The following is a 12,265-nucleotide window of genomic DNA, read 5'->3' on the forward strand; positions in this document are numbered from 1 at the left end:
TTCTCTCTCTCTCAAATAAATAAATAAAATCTTTAAAAAAAAAAAAAAAAAGATCTGAACAGAGACTGGGGTGGGGGAGGCGCTTAAGAATCAGGACTGAGCCACACTTACTGTTGAAATGTCATTTTGTTTGCTTTAAAATGCTTTCTTAAAGCTTAGGAGCACCTCATACTCTTGAAAATCACAGCGGGAGAAATTCACCTTCAGAGTTGCTCTTTCCTAAGATGTCTCTGTCTGTCCCTCTGTCCCTGTTCTCCATCCCCTCAGCCTCCCTTGCTCCAGCCCTACCTGTCTGGGTATCGCTCTCTGTTGTCTTCTGCTGTCTCTTGCAACTCTGTAGGGGCAAGATGAACATTTCCTTTGGAAGGGTCTCCAGCCTATTTATTAAAGTTGCAAAGTGGTGCTTCAGCCTTGGTTTTGACTGCCTTTCTTGGACTCTGTTGATAGCTGTATTTGTTTTCTTGGCGTTAGTGATGTTGGGTGTCTAAGCAGGATGGGGGTGGAGACTCTGAATAGCTAATTGCTCACAGAAGGCATCCTTGAATCTAAAATTAGTAAGGACTCCTCCAGCCATAAGATGGGAGTCTGGGAATGTTGGACAACTCAAGGAGCACTTTTTGGAAGTTTAGCAGTTTTCTGGCAAAGGCAGGGGAAATTGGAAGTCAACCAAGTGCTTCACAGATGCCAAAAGAACCTCAGTACCTGAACTTGTGAAAGTGTAAAGCTAGACGGAGTATAGGCAGAGAGGTAATGTATTGCCCTGGTCAAGGAAATTTTGGAACTGTGTTATCAATTTATCAGTTCAGTTTATTACTTGGGACTTTCTAAATTTTTTCCTTGGTCCATTGAGGCCAAGAAATGGGTCTAGAAGGCTAGACACAGAAGCCAATGAACTACCACCTTGGATGAGGGCCCAGGTAGGAGTGGTGATTTGTGGTAGAGTGGTGTCATTGTCCCTCCTAATTGCTGTCAGGTACTTGTCTGACTTGCTAGGCCTAGGCTGAGAGCAGTTGGGGATTTGGCATTTTGAACTTGTTCCAAGATGTTATTAATTTTAGTTTCTCTGAAATGTGATTACCTTTATGAAAGCACAGTGGTGTTTTAAAATTTTTGTCCTCATATAATATATTTAGGAGAGCCCAGTTTTTAGGACCTTTATATGCTTGACTCTTTTTTTTTTTTTTAAGATTTTATTTAAAAGAGAGAAAGAGCACAAGCAGGGGGAGTGGCAGGCAGAGGGAGAAGCAGGCTTCCTGCATGAGCAGGGAGCCCAATGCGGGGCTCGATCCTGGGACTCTGGAATCATGACCTGAGCTGAAGGCAGCGGTTTAACCAGCTGAGCCACCCAGGCGCCCCTATATGCTTGACTCTTGATGATCTTAGATTTTACTTGTCTGGGGGAAGAGAAAGAAGGAAAAAAGGGAGAGAGGGTAGAACATCCCAGTCTAGGTGTCACAGGGAGAATCATACATTTAAGATAATGCTAAAATGGGTAGTGCTCTATGCTCTAGCTGGGAAGGAAAGCCTTTACGAGAACAGCTAAATCAGCATGGGCTTATTGGCCTCGGATATGCTGTTTTACAGTTTTAACAAAACACTTCCATGTACATTATTTCATTTGAGACTTACTGCTCAGGCAGCAGCTGCTCCCCTTCTCTTCCCCCCCCCTCCCACTTTTATAGGAAGAGCATAAGGCTTCTCTTCATCTCTTGAGCCATGGTGAGGAGTATGAAGTACTTGACTAAGATGTGAGTTTCTTTTTTTTTCCCACAAGGCCATAGCTAATGAAGGATAGAATTAGTTTTTTAGGTGAATTTGTTTGTATTCTTTTTTTTTTTTTTTTTACCATGCTGCCAATTGTATAATGAGAGTTTTAGTAGAGAAAACTTCACTTCTCAGAAAATATGCATTGATTACAAATAAGTAAACACTAAGAGTCCTGAAAATAGTGTGTTTGAAATAAGATAGCTAAGTTTCACGTTAATTTTTTTGCTTTGGCGACAGAGAAGAAGGTTGTTGAGAGCCGTACATTAAAACAGTATTGATGACCCGGTCGATGCCAGCAGTGGTGTTAAGTCCAATGGGTACACGGTTCTTTAAGATCCTCCTGTTGCTCAAAGACAGACAGTAAACAGAGAAAGTAAAAAGTAGGAATTACTGTAAGTGATTCGACAGGAATAAGCAGTGGGGAATATAGGAAATAATCAGAAGGCCTGTTTTAGAAAAAAGATGTTTCTGAGGTGCTGCCATTTAAAAAACTGATCTCCTGGGGCGCCTGGGTGGCTCAGTCGTTAAGCGTCTGCCTTCGGCTCAGGTCATGATCCCAGGGTCCTGGGATCGAGCCCTGCGTCGGGCTCCCTGCTCTGCAGGAAGCCTGCTTCTCCCTCTCCTGCTTCTCCCTCTCCCACTCCCCCCTCTCCCACTCCCCCTGCTTGTGTTCCCTCTCTCACTGTGTCTCTCTGTCAAATAAATAAATAAAAATCTTTAAAAAATAAAAACTGATCTCCTGAGGATAGAAAGATGCTCGCTCTACCAAGGGAAAGTGTTTGGGCGAGAATGAACAGTAAATGTAGAGGCCCTGAGGTACTCGGGGAAGCAGTGGCCGGGCCACCGTGACGGAGCTGTCACGTGACTGTGCAAGCAGAGGACCAGTATCGGAAGGGTCCTGAGTGGGACCTAGAAAAGCAGGGCCTTGACAGCCGTGAGGACTTGGCTTTGTTTGGATACGTTACTTCTCAAATAATGTTTTGAAGAGATCCTTCGGGTGGTGTGGGAATGAGGTAGACCACCATTGTGGCAGCCCGAGGCACGGTAACTTGGTTTTGTGGTCTGAAGTGGGAAGAAGTGGACGGATACGAGATCCAGTCTTTTCATTTTTACATTCCTAGTGTTTGTCTCGTTTTACATATGGAAAAACAGATTGGGGTATTCAGTAATTTTCTGACAATCTCCACAGCTCATGTGTAATAGGTAATAGGATGCAAACCCAGATCTGATTGTTTTCAAAGTTCATGCTTTTTCTTGCTATCGTAGACCTCCTCTTCAAGTCAGCAGTGCCTTTTGTTACATGAATATGTGAATCAGTTCTCATATAAATATACATGTGTTTCTTTTCTGTTTTAGACTTGAGGAGTTTTTTGTTGTTGTGTTTTTGTTTGCTTGCTTTTTAAGTAGGCTCCAACATGGGGCTTGAACTCACAGCCCTGAGATCAAGACCTGAGCTGAGATCAAGAGTCAAACGCTTAACTGACTGAGCCACCCAGGCGCCCCTAGACTTTCCTATTGAAAATAGTCTTAGAATCTGTGTCTACTGCTTTTTTCCCAGGGTAGGAATTCCTTCTATAACATTTAGGGCAGATTCGTGGCCTCACATAAATTCATTTTGTTGTACAATTTTTGCAGATTTTTTCCACAATTATTTTTTTTTCTTTAATCATTCAGGAGTATTCTCTATTTTTCATTTTGAGCTTCGGTATCTTTAATCAGTGTTTTAAAAAAATTATATTTGGGTGTATATGCCACTTCAGTTCTCAAGTGATCGTGTGTATGTTCTCACTCCACTTTTGTCTGTGGAAATTTGCTCTTTTATACAAATGAGCTTGTAATTTTTCCATCTGTTCACTATTTCTAAGTACTGAAAACAATGTTTCTAATTTATATTAAATGCTCAGAAAGTTTTGTTAAGGGATGCCTGGGTGGCTCAGTCGTTAAGTGTCTGCCTTCGGCTCAGGTCCTGATCCCAGGGTTCTGGGATCGAGCCCCATATCAGGCTCCCTGCTCAGCGGGGAAGCCTGCTTCTCCCTCTCCCACTCCCCCTGCTTGTGGTCCCTCTCTCGCTGTCTATCTGTCACATAAATAAATAAATCTTAAAAAACAAAAAAGTTTTGTTAATTGAATGAATTAATCTTTTAGGGCTTCTAAGTAAGGATTCCTGCGCATCATGCTCCATAAGCTGTAGTTAATGTACTGAAAGGTAAGAACACAGAGATAGAGGATGACAGTAAACACAAAATTCAGATTGTGGGCTCACTGCTGTGGAATTCCACATTTACGACTGTAGGCCCTCCCGCTGGCATCCTAGTAATTCACTGCGGATTAGCTTCACAATTCTCATTCTGGGTTATGTCCCGATGCTTTCTTTGGCTCATGCTGCAATCCGATCTTTTCCCTTCATCAGTTCTGTGCAGTTCTGTTTCATGGTAGCTCTCCTGCATCAAGGCCTTCTCTTAACACTTCCCTAAAGCTGCATATGTTGTTAGTCTTTGTCCTCAGATCAGCTCTTGCTTCCCATCATCAGCCTCCAACATCCCCGAAATGTTACCTCCTTTCTGAATTCTTTGCTAAATAATAAGGCATAAGTTAACAGTATTCCTTGGTCATTTACCTCTGGCCCACGGCCCAGTACGTGTACACACACACACACACACACATACACGGCCCAGTACACACACACACACACACACACACACCCCTCTTCCTCACTCTATGCCTTTCCCTTGACTACCCCTCTCGATGTGTGTGTCAGTTCTTGCTCCTGTGATAAGTGGTCGGTAACTATGAATCACATGCTCAGAATGGGGTATGGAAGAATTTTATGGTTAGCAGGAACCCATTGGTACTAACATGCCTGTTTTTGTCAACATCCTTCAAAAAGCTAGTAGGGAACTCACAAGTTGATGAATGATAGAAGTTTTCACCTAACATAGTTCAGTAGCTAAATTCATGGTGAGTATTCCTGAGACAGGTGTTAACACAAGAGGACACTACATATCTGAAACTTACTGCAAAACTAGCATACCAGAAAGAAGGGTGTCAGAATCTAGGATTGACTGCTGATGTAACCTGATTTTAGTCCAAGGCCCATTTCTGTTTTACTAATGTTACAACTTTAGGTACCTGCAAAAATATTGCCTACTAATAATAATATTCTTCATGTTATTGATGGTTTATTGAGCATACTTTGTAGCTAGTAATTAAGAGTGTCAGGTGAATGCTTAAAAGATTGGCAACCATGTTTTGTGTGCATCGAATGAAAATATTTACAGAGGACAATCCCATCCCTATCCATGATGTTTGGGCAGGCCACATGACCTCATTAGCTAAAGCTCAGAAAGAGTAATTTATCTTTAAGTCTAGTGTCATTTTCCCGAGAAATACATCGTTTATAAGTTTGCTTTCTCTAAGACAGTTCGACCTTGCGTCAAACAAAAGATGTAAGGAAGCTAAGGACTGAGGACAACTGCGCATATCTGCTCAGTTGCAGTCTGACTCCCTGAAAAGATTTTGACTCAAGTATTGGCTTCCGTGTCCACATGGTGGGTTTTTGCTTCCTTTTGTTCAGCCTTGTAACTCTGGCTGGATCTCCTGAGACAGTTGCAGAGGAAGTAAATATGAGCAGTGGCTGGGAAGGCTGGGTGTAACCATGAGCTCGTATTATTAGGATGTTCAGATATAAACAGTAGGAGAAACACTGCCAAAAACAAAAGGCAGTTCCCTCTCTGCTGGAAATATGTACAACTCTATTTTCAGACTGATGGGAACACAACGTGGGTGCAGTTTAGATGATCACAAGGAGTCCCAGACTTCATGGCAGGAATGAAGAATTATCTGGATGGCCCTGACGTTTCTTCTGAGCTTCCATTGTCCCAGCGTCCATGTGCCATGTAGTTGCTCCGAACTTCGGATGTTGAATACCTATGGTGTCTGTGATCTAAGGATCATGGAGATAGTGTGGATAAAGGACTAAGTTTGGTTTCTAGCTAAAGAATCATAAATGGGGTCAGAGCCAGAAAGTTTTTTGGTAACTTCTTCCTCCCAAAAATGTGTATATGTAATAGCAGAGTGTCTGTCTTCCTCACTTCCAGCCACTTGCTAAACAGAAGTTCTGAATCATCTTGAACTCTTCCCTCTCCTACCCATTCAGTCAGTTCCAGTCCTGCATCTTGCTCGTACGACCTCAAAGATGCCATAGTGCAAAATCTGGAGAGAGGGGCTCATAATCATCTTCATTGTTCTCTTTAAAACTCAAATTATTAGCGTCTTGACACTGTTGTTTCTTCCTTTTCTGTCTCCTAAATCTGCTAACAGTCAGAATCTTGCCAAGCCTAGTTTCAGAGCCAAGTAAGAAGATTGTTGATAGTACAGAGAACCAGCTTATCATCTGTTTATGGAAAAATCTCAGTCTTAGAGGTCACCTTTTGGAAGAGACTAATGGGCAAACAGGTGTGTTACCATGTTTGTACTCGGGGCTTGGCGTTGTATCTGGCCTATAGGAAGCACTCTGAAAATGTTTCCAGTGTAGCCACACTGTGTGGTCTTTAAGTTCTCTCTTGGTGTGAGAAAGAGACAGTTGTTGAAGAATTGCACTGAGACTAGGGCAGACTTACCTGTGACATCAGATTCTGAAACGGGGGAGATGTTTTGTAATCCAGTTTATATCTCTTAAGCAGTTTACTTACATAGTAAGAACGATCTGTTCACACAAGAAGACAATATGCTTGGTGTTGCTGTCACTGTATACAGGATGTGGTGGAAAATGCTGATACGTGTTTTGACAGTCTTTCCACACTCGGTGCACATGGAGTCGGCCCTCCGGTTAACGGCATTGACCATGATTGGTAGCATCTGGCCCAGAATTCCAGCTCTGCCCCTGTGTGCACCGCTTGACCACTTTTGTCTAAACGAGCTTGCTGATCTCTAATTGCCGCACACTTTTTTTTTTAATTTGATTGTGGGAGCACACACATAACCCAGAATTCACCATGCAGCGGCCGTACAGGTCATGGTGGGTCAGTACATTCGCGTTGTTGTACAACCGTCACCGCCGTCCATCTCCAGAACTTTCTCATCTTTGCAAACTGCGACTCTACCCATTAAATAATAATTCCACTCTTCTCTCTCCGTCCTCCTCGTCCCTGGAAACCACCATTCTGATTTTGTTTTGTCTCTGAGTTTGACTGCTCTGGTTAGCTCACATAGGTGGAAACGTACAGTATTTGTACTTGGCTGACTGGCTTCTTTGACTCAGCAGCATGTCTGCAGGGTCATCCGTGTTGTGGCCTGTGTCCGAGGGTCGGTCCTTTTTAAGGCTGAATGGTATTCCACTGTATGTGCGTACCACATTTTATTTATCCATCCATTGATGGGCATTTGGGGTGTTTCCACCTTCTGTCTACTGTGAATAGCGCTACTGTGGACATTGGTGTACAAGGATCTGTTCGAGTCCCAGCTCTCGGTTCTTTTCAGCATATACCCAGAAGTGGGATTGCTGGATCATATGGTAGTTCTCCGTGTCGTTTTGGGAAGTATCAGCCACCGTTCCACAGCGACAGCTGTCTGACATTCCCACCAGCGGTGCCCAAGGCTCCAACTTCTCTGTGCCCTCGCCAGCACTTGTTGAAATTTCCTTGGTGGTGTTTTGGAGGTGGGGAGGTGAATGTGGCCACCCGAAGGGCTGTAATACAGCGTCTCGTTGTAGTTTTGACTTACATGCCTTTCCTGAAATTACTTGAAACCTTACCATTTTCCAATATAGATTTTACTTTTAAATGTTTGTAAATGAGTCCTAATTCTGAAGAAGGAACCGGCTGATGACTGCATTGTGGCCAGATTTGCTGAAGTGTCTGTGTCCATAGAAACGGTGAGCCTCCTCGGCGCATCGCTGTGAATTAGCTGTCAGTGACTGAAGCAGGCATCTAGACAGAGAGCCCAAAGCAAACAGAAAACATTTCTGTCAATGACAGCATTCTAATATTCAAAAAATTGGCGCCCACAGTTCCATATATTAGTTGTTTCATTTGATATTTTATTTTCTAAATCTTTTTGTCTAAAGTAAACAGGGACTCTGTTTTCCAACTAATCTCCAGAGATCTGAATTGCACTTTGCCAGCTTTTTTCAGTTTAGTATTGTTATTGAAACTTGTTTAAACAATTGTTGAATTCCAAGACAAAGAAAAAACTCAGAAGAGGCACTTGTGGGGTGGGGGAAAGAATGCTGGATTGGAAGTGAGGAAAACGCCCTCACTGTTTCTGAATACCGTACTGACTTGTTCGAGTTACTTCACTTCTGCTGGCCTCGGTTTTAACAGTTGTTTATGGATCTGGTAAACGGAGGCAGAGTGATAATCCTAAAGGCTCTCCTAACTTTTCATTCTCTGTAAAATCACTGAGGATAATGAATTCAAAGATTATTCGTTAAGAATCCACCCTAAACCCCACACTTACTACTCAGTCTGGAGACCCGTGGAATAAAGATGTGCTTCTGTTCTCAAGAAGCTCAGTCTTGGGAGCAGACGCAGTTACCAGTTCAGTTCATACGCGAGGATACTGTCCCCAAGTGTAGCATCACAGTGTGTGTGGGCTCCTCTCCGAAATGGCATCGTCCCTCCTCCTGGGGCAGGAGAGAGGTCCAGTCTAGCTGACGGTATTTTACAAACTGTAAAGTACTGTGAATCTAGAGATATCGAGAGATGTTTTACAGTTTTAATTCTGATCTTACCTGTCCTATTAAAACCTGCTCTTTCCAAAGTCACAAGAAACCTCACAGTTGCCCAGTCCAGTAACATCTTTTATCTGTTTTGATGGCTCTACAGTGGTTGACACCGTGGACCTACCTTCTCATTTCAGCCCTCTGCTTCCTTAACTTCTGTGAAACTAAGCTCTCTGAACTCTTGTGTTTCTACAAGGGGTGTGGCTGTCTCTGACTTCCCCACTCACTGTGTTGTGCAATGCCTTTCATGGAGCGGAAGAAGAGAGTCGTTAACTCTGGTCCCATGTCTCTGTTTGTGTCGTGACCTGGCCAGAAATGCATGCAGCATTTAAAACATGGTTACTCCTTATGGTGTTCCTCTCGTTCTCCTTTCTATTAATTATAGCTCACACTGTCCCAGTCAGCACACATTTTAAGTGCCTGCTGTGTGCAAGGCACATAGTAACTGACCACTTTCTTGACTACTTCTGCTTTTAAGGCTTCACATAATGATTTGATATATAGAAGGTATTTAATACTTTTTTTTTTTTTAATAAGGAGGGAGACAAACCTAAGGGTGATGCATATTACATCTTCATACTGTCTTCCTTTCCTAGAAAGTAACCAACAGATTAAAATATATTTTCCATTTAAAAAATATATACTCCTGGAGCACCTGGGTGACTCATTCAGTTGAGCGTCTGCTTTTGACTCGAGTCATGATCCCAGGGTCCTGGGATTGAGCCTGGCATCGGGCTTCCCTGCTCAGCAGGGAGTCTGCTTCTCCCTGGCATGCCCCCCCACACACACACTCATACTCTCTCTCTCCCCCACATGAGATACCACTTCACACCTCCTAGGGTGGCTACGATCAGACAGACAGACAAGAATAATTACAAGTGTTGGCACAGATATGGAAAGATAAAACACCCATACATTGCTAGTGGGGACATCAAATAGTGCAGCCACTTTGGAAAAGTCTGGCAGTTCTCAGAATGTCAAACATGAAGGTATCACATGACCCAGCAGTTTCACTCCCAGGTGTAAACCCAGGAGAAATGAAAACACGCCAAAACAAAAACTCATACGTGGATTTTCATAGCAGCATTATTCCAAACTGCCAGAAAGTGAAAACAGCACAAATGTCCATCATAAATAAATAAATAAATAAAATGTGGGTATCCCCACACAGTGGAAGATTATTTGGTAGTAAAAGGAATGAAGTACTGATATGTGCTCTGACATGGGAAAACCTTGAAAACCCTTTGCTAAGTAAAAGAAGCCAGTCACCAAAGACCACATAAATGTGTGGTTCCATTTATGTGACGTGTCTGGAGTAGGCAAGTCCATAGACACAGAAAGTCGACTCATGATTGCCCAGAACTGGGAAATGGAGGTTGGGGTGGGGTGTGAAGACTAGCAGATACAGTATCTTCTTGGCATGATGAAATCTTCTCAACTTAGACATTGGTTAACGGTTACACAACTCTGCGAATATCCTAAACCATTGAATCATACCCTTTAGTTGGGTGAGTTAGAGTATATGAATTACATTTCATTGAAAATGTTAAAATGCCAGATTACACACACATGTGCGTACACACCAACACACACACACACTCTCTCTCTCTCTCTCTCTCAGTGCCCTGTGGTATCCTGATTTTGATCCTGGAACAGAAAAGAACATTAGTGGAAAGAGAAATGAAATCCAAATCCAGTCTAGAATTTAGTTAATAGTAACGTACCGACGTCGGTTTCTACTATTGACGAATGTACCAGGGTTATGTAAGATGTTCCCATTGGAGGGGTGCCTGGGTGGCTCAGTCGTTAAGCGTCTGCCTTCGGCTCATGTCATGATCCCAGGGTCCTGGGATCGAGCCCCGCATCAGGCTCCTCGCTCCGCAGGAAGCCTGCTTCTCCCTCTCACACTCCCCTTGCCTGTGTTCCCTCTCTCGCTGTCTCTCTCTCTGTCAAATAAATAAATAAAAATCTTTAAAAAAAAAAAAAAAAGATGTTCCCATTGGAGACGCTGGTGAGGGAGAGGTATATAGGAACTATGTGCTTTCTTGGTAACTTTTCTGTCAGTCTAAAGCTATGACAAAATAGAAGATTTGCCAAAAAGTAATTTGTAAAGAAAAATTTGGGAAACTATAGAAAAGCTAAAATAGATATTGTTTCTTGGTGTTTATTCAAGCATAATCATTCAATGAAAAACTGAATCAGATTAGGGTTTTTCACCACATAGGTGTGATTCTGTCAAGAGACTTTTGCCTTCCACTGTGTTTAAATGTTTTAATACTATTTAATATATACTAATTGTCAAAACTGTGATAGGTCTGAGATTTTACCCTACTTGCAGGCTCCCAAGTTAGCCTGACAGTTTCATGGGTGCTAGCTGAAGTCACAGGGCTCCTCGGTCCTAGGACAAATGAATTCATTACTCATTGCACAAAAAGCACCATGAACATCATTTCCTTGTTGGTTCCTCTTGCTTCCCAAGTTCCCCAAGGGCAGCACAGAGGAGCCCAGGTGGATGCTTTGTCACAGCCGAGAAGCCCCACCCTTAGGAAACTTCAATTTTTATAATGGGCGGTGAGCCTGCCTGATCTTTGCCCTTGACTGAGACATTATCTTTATTATGCTGGGTAGTAAACAGACCTACCCTTTGCTTCGGAAAGAAACAGTGTCTCTGTTTTTCAAGGCTATTTGATACACAGACATTTTGGAAAAGATAGTTTAGAACAAAAGGACAATCAGTGCCTTTGCTTACAAGACCTGGGGAAGATAGGATATATATCAAATCATTATGTGAAGCCTTAAAAGCAGAAGTAGTCAAGAAAGTGTCCTGCAAGGACTCAGAGTTTATGTGAGAGAGATGTGAAAGTGGTCATATACATGAAGAATATTCTTCCAGCATTAATATGTTCTCACCACTATTATTCAGAAATGAGTGTATTCAGTTAAAGAGATTTTATTTAGGGGCACCTGGGTGGCTCAGTTGGTTAAGCCTCCAACTCTTGATTTCGGCTCAGGCCATGATCTCAGGGTTTTAAAATTGAGCCCCATGTCGGGCTCCACACACAGTGTGGAGTCTGCTTGAGATTCTCACTCTCCCTCTCCCTCTGCCCCTATGCCCACTCATGCTCACTCTCTCTCTCTCAAATAAATTAATCTTTTAAAAAAAGATTTGATTTAATCTTAATTTCATTGTGTTATTTTTTATAAATATTTTTAATATTTTAATTTTGATTGAAACAACACATTTTAAAGTTATTTATATTATATACTATTAATATATTATTCACATTTTATATTATCTGTATATATTATATATTTTGCAAACTGTTTAACTTACTTTGTGCAAAATGCGAATGCCTAAAATGACATGCAAAGTATAGCCAGTTAGTCCCTTACATATTGAAGGCCAGGAATGTTCAGTTTACTCACTGGCCATGGAATTGAGAAGGCAATGAAAAATATTCTAAGATAAAGAATTTTTGCAAAGGTTCCTAAAATTTTAATGAAACTAGAGGATTATAATGTTAAAGTGTTTGGGGGAGTTATAAAAACTAAAAACATATATTACACTTATATTTAGGGGATTTTTTTCAGCTCTACTGGAATATAACTTATATGCAATAAAATCAATTTAAGTTCACAATTTGATGAGTTTTGACAAATGTTTAAATTGTGTAATAACTTCTGCAATCATGGTAGGAATATCACTATCACCCCCAAAGTTCCCTCTTGTCCCCTTGCAGTCATTCTGTTCCTCCAGTTGAATCACTAATACGCTTG

The 12,265-nt window shown here is 41.9% G+C and overlaps 1 protein-coding gene across 17 annotated transcripts in view; it reads left to right on the forward strand.

Moving 5' to 3' along the window:
* Positions 1 to 12,265, forward strand: part of AKAP13 (A-kinase anchoring protein 13) — a 266,733-nt gene that overhangs the window by 151,935 nt on the left and 102,533 nt on the right. The gene's annotated exons all lie outside the window — the stretch shown is intronic.

The sequence above is a fragment of the Leptonychotes weddellii genome, chromosome 9, assembly GCF_054177405.1.
Source record: "Leptonychotes weddellii isolate Sample4059 chromosome 9, ASM5417740v2, whole genome shotgun sequence".
NCBI classification, from domain to species: domain Eukaryota; kingdom Metazoa; phylum Chordata; class Mammalia; order Carnivora; family Phocidae; genus Leptonychotes; species Leptonychotes weddellii.